The sequence below is a fragment of the Apium graveolens genome, chromosome 2, assembly GCF_009905375.1.
Source record: "Apium graveolens cultivar Ventura chromosome 2, ASM990537v1, whole genome shotgun sequence".
NCBI lineage: Eukaryota > Viridiplantae > Streptophyta > Magnoliopsida > Apiales > Apiaceae > Apium > Apium graveolens.
The window spans coordinates 70,600,216-70,611,192 of NC_133648.1; the positions used below are offsets into that span (position 1 = coordinate 70,600,216).

Consider the following 10,977-nt stretch of genomic DNA (forward strand, 5'->3'; position numbering starts at 1 on the left):
ACAGAGATTGGTTTAATTCAGAATGTGCACTTATGCATCAATATATGATTATTATTATTCGTTGCTAAGACAAATATCAAATTGAGTTTGATTATCTAAAGTAATTATGCTAGAATGAATTAACTATGAGATTAAAAATCAAGTTACTTATATGAAATAAAACATGGGATTCTAACTTTGTAACAGTCCAAATTCGGGGTCAATATTTGGTGTCACGAAATAACCTTTACATAAAATAAAAGAATATTCAATTAACCCATTGAATCCGGATCGTTTACGGGTTATGGTATGAAACAAGAATCTAACCTTCTACGATTCACAACAACTACAATACAAGTGTAAATACCTTTGTACTAATGCTCTTGTCATATTTTTCTAACATCTTCAACCTCTCACAGCAGAAATTTCTCTAACTTTTGCTGTCTATCAAAGCTATTCACTTTTATCCTTATCTGTTTCTGGAAGAAATAAGAATTTACAAAGCAAGAGTGAGCCAAAAATACCCAGCAAGTATATAATTTGAGCTTCAAGTATTAATACCAAAGGAAAATTTCTGGACAAAATCTTTAAACAATTTTAAACAATTCTATTTATTTGAGTGAGTTGAGCGAATAAACGTTGGCTGTCACCAGCCTCTAACTATACATCCAAAAGTGACAAGCGATTCCCAAATTCTTCTCCAGAATCAAGGTTTTGTCCGGTTTTTGGAATCATAAAACTTTCAAGAAAGAATGCCGTTAATGGCGATCAACAACAAATTAGACTGGACATTAGTTCACCCTTATACCCTGCTGATCAGTCAGGATACAATGTAGATCTATACCCAACCGTATAGATTCATTCAGGTACCTAGGCTCTATCGCCCAAGGGTCCGGTCCATCCTCGACCCATAGGATCTAGCTCATCACTGGCCCTTACAGTAAACATCCAGCCCGTATAGTGTTTTGATGTCAAATCATTTTGAATTCAAAACATCCCAATTCAGGGTTCGCAAATAACCCGAAAGAATGGGTATTTGCTCAAGAGAGCAATCGAATTATAGGAACAATAATGAAAAGAACATGCATAATCAGAGTAATTGCAGCGAAATATAAAATATTTAACTATTCTGAACTTAGAACAGGAACGAAGAAATAATGCAGTATTTTAAAAGAAAAATCAGGAATACTTGCCTCGATAAGCTTTAATCGCTATTACTGGTTGACTTTGGTTCGACTTGAACATTCGACTTTATCGTCCAACTATTATCCCATTCTGGATACGATCCCAACACTCAGGCTCTTCGATTGGAACTTCGTTGATCTCAACATCTAATCACTAGATTATTCCTAGTCCTATATCGATACTCGTGTTTTCCGTCTAATGCCTATAGGGTCAAAATACCCTAACTCAGATAATCGCTTAAGTTTAACATCAAATTGTTATCACTTCTACCCATAGGTTTCACATCATGTCTCGTATTTATAGGTATTTTTGAAATACACACACAGCAATCATGGTTTGCACCCTCAAAACTCAGTTCGGTATTTATTTTCGGAAAATACATATACTTTTCATTTTGAAAATAGTTGGGTAATTGATCGTTTATAAAATGTCCTGTCTCAACACGCAATTAGTTTTCATAAAATTCAATTACATATTCTTGTTCGATGTCTCCGATAATTATAAGGTACGTTCCCGTATTTTCGGAATTAATTTCCCGAAAATCGGGCATCGTTTCCTTTGTTTATCGGCCTACCCGTCGAATCAGTTCGACGTCAATCACAATCATCCAATTCATAACTAAATTCATCAATCCCAATCACGAATTCAATTATTAACTATTATTATTCATTTTGGTTTCAAAATTTATTTTACAACTAATTTAATTTATTTATAATTTATAATTTGGGACTCATAATTAATTTATCACGGTCCACCGTCGACTCGCCGAAGCTCATCATCGACGGCGGTAAAATTCGTCGGTACCCGATAAATTTCGGGTTTCCATACGAGCTTCACCGATTAATTTAATTTCCCGCACGCAATTAATTCACATCACAAATATGTCTCATATACTATCTGCAGAAAAGAAAATAAATAAATAAAATTCAATCAGAACAGCCGAACCAAGTAACAGGAACAACACACGCGCATCACAGTCACACGCGCCGTCCACCATTGCCGCCGCACCTCGCCGGATTCCGGGAGGCGGCAACAAAAACAGAGCACAGAGTAACCAAACACACACACATTTACACACACGCTTACACACACACGTTTACACAACGCACACACACATACCCAACACACATGACGGAAAAAGAAAACAGCGGCGATAGTCGCCGGGAAACACAGAAACACGGCGGCGAGCGGAGGAACAGGGGAACCACATGGAGAAAAAGAAGGGAATAATAGGGCATGATCGAGAGAGAGATGAATTCGAGGGAGAGATGACAGAGGAGAGGAAAGAGATCGATGGGAGAGATGGTGATGAGAGAGAGAGTCGGTTAAAAGAGAGGAAAGCAGGGGAAAATAAAATAAAAATATGAACTGATATAACTGAATCTTTATCTGCTCTTTATCTGAATTCAAGACCGTAATTAACAATTTAACGAACCAATTACGGGTAAATAAAATCCCAAAAATTTATCAAAACAAATTTAAAATTTCCAAAATAATTAGAACTAATTATCATAAAAATTTATAATTTAAAAAAATTATTTTTGTAACGCGCATTCAGACCCGTATTTTAAAATTTGACAATTACACGTGTATTTAAATGAAAGCCAGAAAATTTCGAAAATAATTTTAAAATTCTTGAAATATTCCGAGCTGAATAAGATAAAATTTTCATGATTTTTTAAGCATTCTAGAATTAAATACTGATTTTACAATTAAATGCAATCAGAAAATCATTTAGAGATAAATAATTAATAAAATATTGATTTTTAAATTTTATAAACTCCTAAAAATAATAAATAAAATTATAATGCAACAAAAATAATTTTAGAAACAATTTTAGCATTTGTAAGAATAAATATGCAATAAAATCATTTTAAGAACAAGATAATGCCATACAGTTCAATAATTAATTATACAAATAAGGTTCGTATCTAACAATTACCCAAAATTAATAATGGGGTAACACACAGCTAACAGACCCATCACATATTTTATTTATTTAATAATTCGATAATTACATTTATAGATCGGATCCGAAAATAGGTTACTTAGCCACTAAGTAACTATATAACGATACAGTTTTAATACCAGATTTAGAAAATTATCAAAATAGAGCCTCTTATAAAACATTTTATACAAAAATAAAGTAACATATTGATTAGTTCATCACACACTGAAAACTTTAAGGAAAACAACTACTAAACTCCATAAATAAATCTGATAGAATCCCACAATAATGATTAGTTCATAATCAAATGGCTCGTCATCATGGGTTCCGATGAATATATGATAGTAATAAGGTTCTGAATACTACAAGAGAATATTAAAGTATTAAGGTTTAGAAAACAAATCTGAAACAAGTATCCAAAGTATCGCCTAATTAGAAGAATACAAAAGAACGATGTAGAACTAAATCTTCTTCTTCTGAGCTGTCTTGTATGCTTTTGGTTTCCAGAGTTCTCCCCTTTGTTCCTTGTTATTTAATCCGTCTCCTTTTCTTTATTTATATGCTCCAGGTTGGCTTGGCCACTCAGAATATCCAAAACGTACTAAAATCATGATTCTGTCTGCCCTACTTAGCGCGGGCGCGCTCTGCTTCTGGAGATTAGGGCGCGGGCGCACTTGGCTTCTGGAAAATTTCTGCATATTTCTTGTTTCTCGTTCTGATCTTCTCGCAAGCGCTCGCACTTCAATTCCTGATCTCTTATCAACAAAAAAGCATATAGAAGTCCATTCCTGCCTCCAACTAAAGCCCTGTACATACTCAACAAAAAATACATTAAAAACACCATATACTTGAGATCAAATCATTAACTTAAGCCGATATAAAGCGTTCTAAATGGATATAAAATCCACTTATCAATTATCAATCAACAAATCATCTAATCACTTAGATAGAAAAGTCTACAAAAGCAGCTTGAATAGTCCAAGATTAAGGGCCAAGATTAATTGACAAAGGAAAGTCACAAACCTACACGATTTGCAAAGATTCACTAAGCGGAAAATGGAAAGCTTTAGAGATAACTTAAAGTAGGGTTTAGTACATCTTATTCCATACTGTGTAAACCTGTGTTTACTAATCTATAAAGTAAACACTGGTCCTTTATTTTAGTTGTAACAAACAGATCTAGATTTTTTTGTAACTCTCTTAAGATAGAAGCTGAGTTCTTTACTTACAAAAGAACCCAGAAATTTGTAGCAAGACATACTTAATTCTAATACAAAGTTATGTGAGTTTTGAAAATGATGTGTTTGTTGTGCATGCTTTGTTAATTCTGTTAAACATAATATCTCTACGAATTAATCTGTTTTGTTCATCATCCAAAATAGTTTGAAAAAGGCTAAAATATCTAAAACATATTCACCCTCCTGTGTTATATTCAATATCTAACACTCTATGCATGTCCAGTTTATGCCATCACCTTGGGGCTCCTCAATATCATCAGCTATAGGGGTAGGGAAGTCACTCTCCTCCTTCGGGGGATCCAACGGCGCCAAAAACTTGTTAGGGCGAAAACACGCGCTAATATTCACGCAAGTATACGCGTTCGCAAGTAGTATAAGATATAAATCAGATTCGTTCCCACAGAGACTGGTTTAGGTTAAGTTCAATTTATGTACCTATGCAACAATGTATGGTTATCGCTCAATGCTAAGACAAATAACAATTTGGGTTTTTATTAAACTAAGAGATTATACTAAATAACATTAACTAAGAGAATTGAGGTTAAATTAATATATATGACAAACATGAGATCCTAACTTCATTAAATACTTCATTCAATAGCCTTATTGTTTTTAACCTTAGCATGTGATGGTGAAGACACTAATCAGATAACACGAAACTGATAAACGCCAATTTTCGTTGCATGAATACAATTCTACCAGACATCCACAAAAGAGATAGAAGCTGAATAGGCACCAATTATATTGAGACCCTATATGTCTATAGAATTTGACAACATAACGGTTTAAGAACAAGTTATCTATCTTGATTACATAGGGCAAGTAAAACGGCTAGAGTTACCTACGAATCATGCATAACAAATACATGAACCTATGCTAGCATGGCAAGTTCTAAACCTCTATATTCACTGTCGCTTCAATAGAGATTAACACGCTATCTTATATGTTAGCTACGCACATAAGACGAATAAGCACAACCAATACTAGGATATCAATCAATCACCACACACCAAGATATCGAAATAATTAACTATTGAAATCCATAAGTAAATCCGCTAGAATCCCATGACAACGATTAGCCCATAATCGAACTCATCGTCACCATGGGTTCCAATGGAAGCATGGTATAAACAAGGTCTTAATAAACTAAATAATAATCAAAGTACGAATAAACGAGATCTAGGTTCAACAAGAACAAAAACGAGCATCCAAAGTTACAACTAATTCAAAGAATCACAAGTTGAAAACAAGATCTTCTTTTTCGGAGTTGTTCTGTGCTTCTAGGCCTTCTCCTTGGTATCCCCTTCGCTTCTTGCATAAAACACAATCTTCTTCTTCTTCAATCCCCCTGTGAAAACGTCTCAAATCTACTTATATAATAGTCCCATAAAACTCAGATTACATAGAAGTTGGAAGCCAAACAGAAGTAGAAGTCTAGAATAATTCAGCAAAATTCCCGACCCTGCGCGGCCGCTCAGCATAGCTGCGTGGGCGCGCAGGCCTCTACTGGAAAAAATCCAAGTTTGCTCCGTTTCTTCGCCGTAATCTGCCCATTCCTTTCCTCTCGCAATGGTGAGCACATGCCAAGGCTTATTCTTGATGATTCCTCCCCCGAAATGCAACTAATACCCTGAAATGCATAAATACTAGAAAAACGCATCAAATACACAAAATACTTGATTTCAAGACACCAATTTAAGCCATTTTAAGACGTTTTAAGTGGTATAAAATGCCACTTATCACACCCCCAAACTTAAATCGATGCTTGCCCTCAAGCGTCACAGACTCAAAAATAAATAAAAATATGAATGAATACAATCTATATGAAAATGTAGCGATCCCCCTTACTATAATTAATCAACCAAATTGCCACATCTCAACGAATGCAGTTAGATAACTAAAGATCAATAAACTCATGCAAACGGACATACAGCCAGAAACGTGGTGTGTGTAAATGCTTAACAGATATGCTTCGGAACTAGACCAATTACTATGACTAGACTATCCTCAAGGCAATCCTACGATTATACAAAGAATAAAAATTCCAGGCACAAAGTGATATACAACACTACAAGAACTCTGGAGCTTACTACGGAATCGTGCTTTTTATTTACAACTCAAATGCTTATTTGACCGTGCAATGAGTGAGGTCCACAAAAGACTTATACAATGATATCCATGTAACGAGCGTTAGGTTAGCGGATCCCAGACTCTAAAAGCCTTAGGTCGCTAGGCACAAAGTCCCCTAAGAACTTAATAACTCGAATACCAAAGAGCCCACTCTTGATCAATTATGCCAAAATATTTTTTTTTTTAATTTCTGAGCAAGTGCGTTTCGCTCCATCTTGCTCAACCCTAGACTACTTGCAACATACGCGAGCCGGCTACCAGCCATTTGACGCCTAGCCATAACTAGCAATAACTTCCATATTTTTTTCTCCAAAATTTTTCTTTTTCATGTCTTTATCACTAAGAACCTATAATCGAATTCTAAGCATAATAAGTAGATTGACCTTGAAAACAACCAAATCATAACAACAATCTAGCCCTTACGCATTCTCTAAGACTTAGTGGACTTACAATTGTTTCTAGCATGCATATCAACCTACACAACTTAATATCACTTTAATGCTATCACTACACTCGCATCAATATCACAATTCAGTCGATAAATCATTGCAAAAGGGATCATGGTAAATGCATGACCTACATGACATTCATAAAAAAAACTATATGGCATAAATTATGCAACTATATGAACTAAACTATCATGAATATGCAACTAAATGACACACACACAATATTCCTTAACTACCACCCCCATACTTAAAATTTTCAATGTCCTCATTGAAGGCAATAATAAGGATTTCAGGCATACCTAATGAGCGGGAGATTCACCCTCGTCGGGTGGAGGATCAGGTGGCCAATCAACCTCGCCACCAGTGTCTCGAACAACAGTACCGAAAGCATGTGTCAAATCTGCAGCAAAATGACGGTGAATATCATGCATGGCCTCCATACGCCTAGTTACTCGCCTGTACTGCTCATCACCAACACCAGTCCTATCAACTACCTGCTGCACATGAGAAGAACCCTCTATAGGCACAGGAGGATCCGTTCGGCTACCCTCTACATCATCAAAGATATATCCCAACCCCTTGTCAGGGGGTGCACCTAAGAATGAATAACTCAAGTGATTTGGTAGTGGGTTGAGCTCAAGTGTAGGAGCATCTTCAATAGACGACTCGAGACGATCCTGAGAAATTTTCAGCTCTGCTAACCCAAGAGAATTGAATGGCACATCCAACTTCCTCTTCCACAGAGGTGCATTCAACACCTGAATTTACTCTACTTTAATGCATTCCTCTTTAGCTGTGGGTAAATTTATTTCCTTGAACACATTGAAAGTGACCTTCTGATCATGAACCTTCATCGTAAGCTCTCCTTTTTGCACATCGATCATAGTTCGGCCTGTAGCTAAGAATGGTCTTCCCAAGATAATGGGAATCTTTTTATCTTCCTCGAAATCAAGAATTACAAAGTCAGCAGGGAAGAAGAGTTTATCCACCTTGACCAAGACATCCTCCACTATACCTCGTGGATAAGCGATGGAACGGTCAGCTAGTTGCAATGACATGTATGTTGGTTTCGGCTTAGGCAGACCAAGCTTCTTGAAGATAGATAAGGGCATCAGATTGATGCTAGCTCCTAAATCACATAAACACTTGTCGAATGACAAGTTTCCGATGGTGCAAGGAATAGTGAAGTTTCCAGGATCTTTAAGCTTCGGAGGCAACTTCTGTTGCAGCACCGCACTACATTCCTCCGTTAGAGCAACGGTCTCTAAGTCATCGAGCTTCACTTTCCGAGAGAGAATACCTTTCATAAACCTCGCATAGCTAGGCATATGTTCAAGAGCTTCAGCGAAAGGTATGTTGATATGAAGTTTCTTGAACACCTCCAGAAACTTCTCAAACTGTTTATCCAGCTTTTTCTTCTGCAGCCTTTTAGGAAAAGGAGGTGGAGGATAGATCTGTTTCTCCCCTGTATTACCCTCAGGAGGAGTGTGTTCCACAGTAGTCTTCTTTGGTTCCACCTCTACTTCCTTCTGCACATCTTCTTCAGCCAAAACTTCAGATTCTGGAACTTGAGACTTTTCAGGTTCTTCGTCTTGCTGAACTTGGGGGCTTGCGACCTTTCCAGACCTTAAGGTGATGGCGTTCACCTGTTCTTCAACTTCCCTCTTGCCTGGATTTGTTTTTGTATCACTAGGAACCGTTCCTGGTGGTCGATTCAATAAGGCATTAGCAATTTGCCCTATTTGGTTCTCCAGACTCTTGATAGAAACAGCTTGGCTTTGGCATATAAGAGCCTGGTTTTTGCACATAAGCCTCAACTCCTCTAATTCAGATTTTTCATTCGAAGATAGATCTGCATCATGAGTTTGTTGTTGAAGTTGGAGTTGTTGCTGAAAACCAAGAGAGTTGAACAGCTTATTTCCAAACGGTTGGAACGGCTGTTGCATCACATTCTGATTGTTGCTCCAGCTGAAGTTAGGATGATAAGTGTCTGGAACTGGTTGTTGCGATCTCTGAAAGTTGCTCACAAACTGAGCTGAGTCGCTAGATATAGCGCATTGCTCTGTCGCATGCGGACCTGCACACAGCTCACAAACACTAATTATCTGCTTAACACCATAGTTAGCCAGAGAATCGATCTTCATAGACAACGCCTTTAGTTGAGCAGTGATAGCCGTAGCTGTATCCACTTCAAGAACTCCTGCTACCTTGCCCTGTGGATATCTCTGGGTTGGATACTGATATTTATTAGCAGCCATTAGTTCAATTAGATCATAAGCTTCCTTATAGCTCTTTGCCCATAATGCTCCGCCTGATGATGCATCGAGCATGTGTCTGGACTGTGCTCCCAACCCATTGTAAAAACAAGTGATGATCATCCAATCAGGAACTCCATGATGAGGACACTTCCTAAGCATCTCCTTGTAGCGCTCCCAAGCTTCACTTAGCGATTCTCCCGTTTGCTGCGCAAATTGAGTAATAGCATTCCTGAGTGCAGCTGTCTTCGCCATAGGGAAGAATTTAGTAAGAAACTTCTGAGCAAGATCTTCCCAAGTAGTAATCGAACCAGCTGGTAGAGAGTGTAACCAGCTCTTAGCCTTGTCCTTCAGAGAGAATGGGAACAGTCTCAGCTTCACAGCATCTTCAGAAACACCGTTGAACTTGAAGGTGTCGCATATTTCAATGAAATCCCTAATATGTGTATTGGGATCTTCCGTTGGAGAACCCCCAAACTGGACTGAAGTCTGTACCCATTGAATTATTCCAGGCTTGATCTCAAAGGTATTAGCTGTGATAGCTGACCGGACAATGCTAGATTGAATGTCATTGATCTTGGGTTGAGAAAAATCCATCAAGGCTTTCGTTCGTGCTGCTGGATCAAGCCTGGAATAATTCAATGGGTACAGACTTCAGTCCAGTTTGGGGGTTCTCCAACGGAAGATCCCAATACACACATTAGGGATTTCATTGAAATATGCGACACCTTCAAGTTCAACGGTGTTTCTGAAGATGCTGTGAAGCTGAGACTGTTCCCATTCTCTCTGAAGGACAAGGCTAAGAGCTGGTTACACTCTCTACCAGCTGGTTCGATTACTACTTGGGAAGATCTTGCTCAGAAGTTTCTTACTAAATTCTTCCCTATGGCGAAGACAGCTACACTCAGGAATGCTATTACTCAATTTGCGCAGCAAACGGGAGAATCGCTAAGTGAAGCTTGGGAGCGCTACAAGGAGATGCTTAGGAAGTGTCCTCATCATGGAGTTCCTGATTGGATGATCATCACTTGTTTTTACAATGGGTTGGGAGCACAGTCCAGACACATGCTCGATGCATCATCAGGCGGAGCATTATGGGCAAAGAGCTATAAGGAAGCTTATGATCTAATTGAACTAATGGCTGCTAATGAATATCAGTATCCAACCCAGAGATATCCACAGGGCAAGGTAGCAGGAGTTCTTGAAGTGGATACAGCTACGGCTATCACTGCTCAACTAAAGGCGTTGTCTATGAAGATCGATTCTCTGGCTAACTATGGTTTTAAGCAGATAATTAGTGTTTGTGAGCTGTGTGCAGGTCCGTATGCGACAGAGCAATGCGCTATATCTAGCGACTCAGCTCAGTTTGTGAGCAACTTTCAGAGATCGCAACAACCAGTTCCAGACACTTATCATCCTAACTTCAGCTGGAGCAACAATCAGAATGTGATGCAACAGCCGTTCCAACCGTTTGGAAATAAGCTGTTCAACTCTCTTGGTTTTCAGCAACAACTCCAACTTCAACAACAAACTCATGATGCAGATCTATCTTCGAATGAAAAATCTGAATTAGAGGAGTTGAGGCTTATGTGCAAAAACCAGGCTCTTATATGCCAAAGCCAAGCTGTTTCTATCAAGAGTCTAGAGAACCAAATAGGGCAAATTGCTAATGCCTTATTGAATCGACCACCAGGAACGGTTCCTAGTGATAAAAAAACAAATCCAGGCAAGTGGGAAGTTGAAGAACAGGTGAACGCCATCACCTTAAGGTCTGGAAAGGTCGCAAGCCCCCA

The 10,977-nt window shown here is 38.1% G+C and overlaps 2 non-coding genes across 2 annotated transcripts; one reads left to right on the top strand and one right to left on the bottom strand.

Annotated features, from left to right (window-relative positions):
- Nucleotides 1–9,317: 9,317 nt before the first annotated feature.
- LOC141709574 (small nucleolar RNA R71) lies at nt 9,318–9,424 on the top strand. The gene has a single exon (XR_012570142.1). It is a non-coding gene; the product is annotated as a small nucleolar RNA R71 (small nucleolar RNA).
- A 660-nt stretch (nt 9,425–10,084) lies between these two features.
- Nucleotides 10,085–10,191, bottom strand: LOC141710376 (small nucleolar RNA R71). The gene has a single exon (XR_012570901.1). It is a non-coding gene; the product is annotated as a small nucleolar RNA R71 (small nucleolar RNA).
- Between the last annotated feature and the right edge of the window lie 786 nt (nt 10,192–10,977).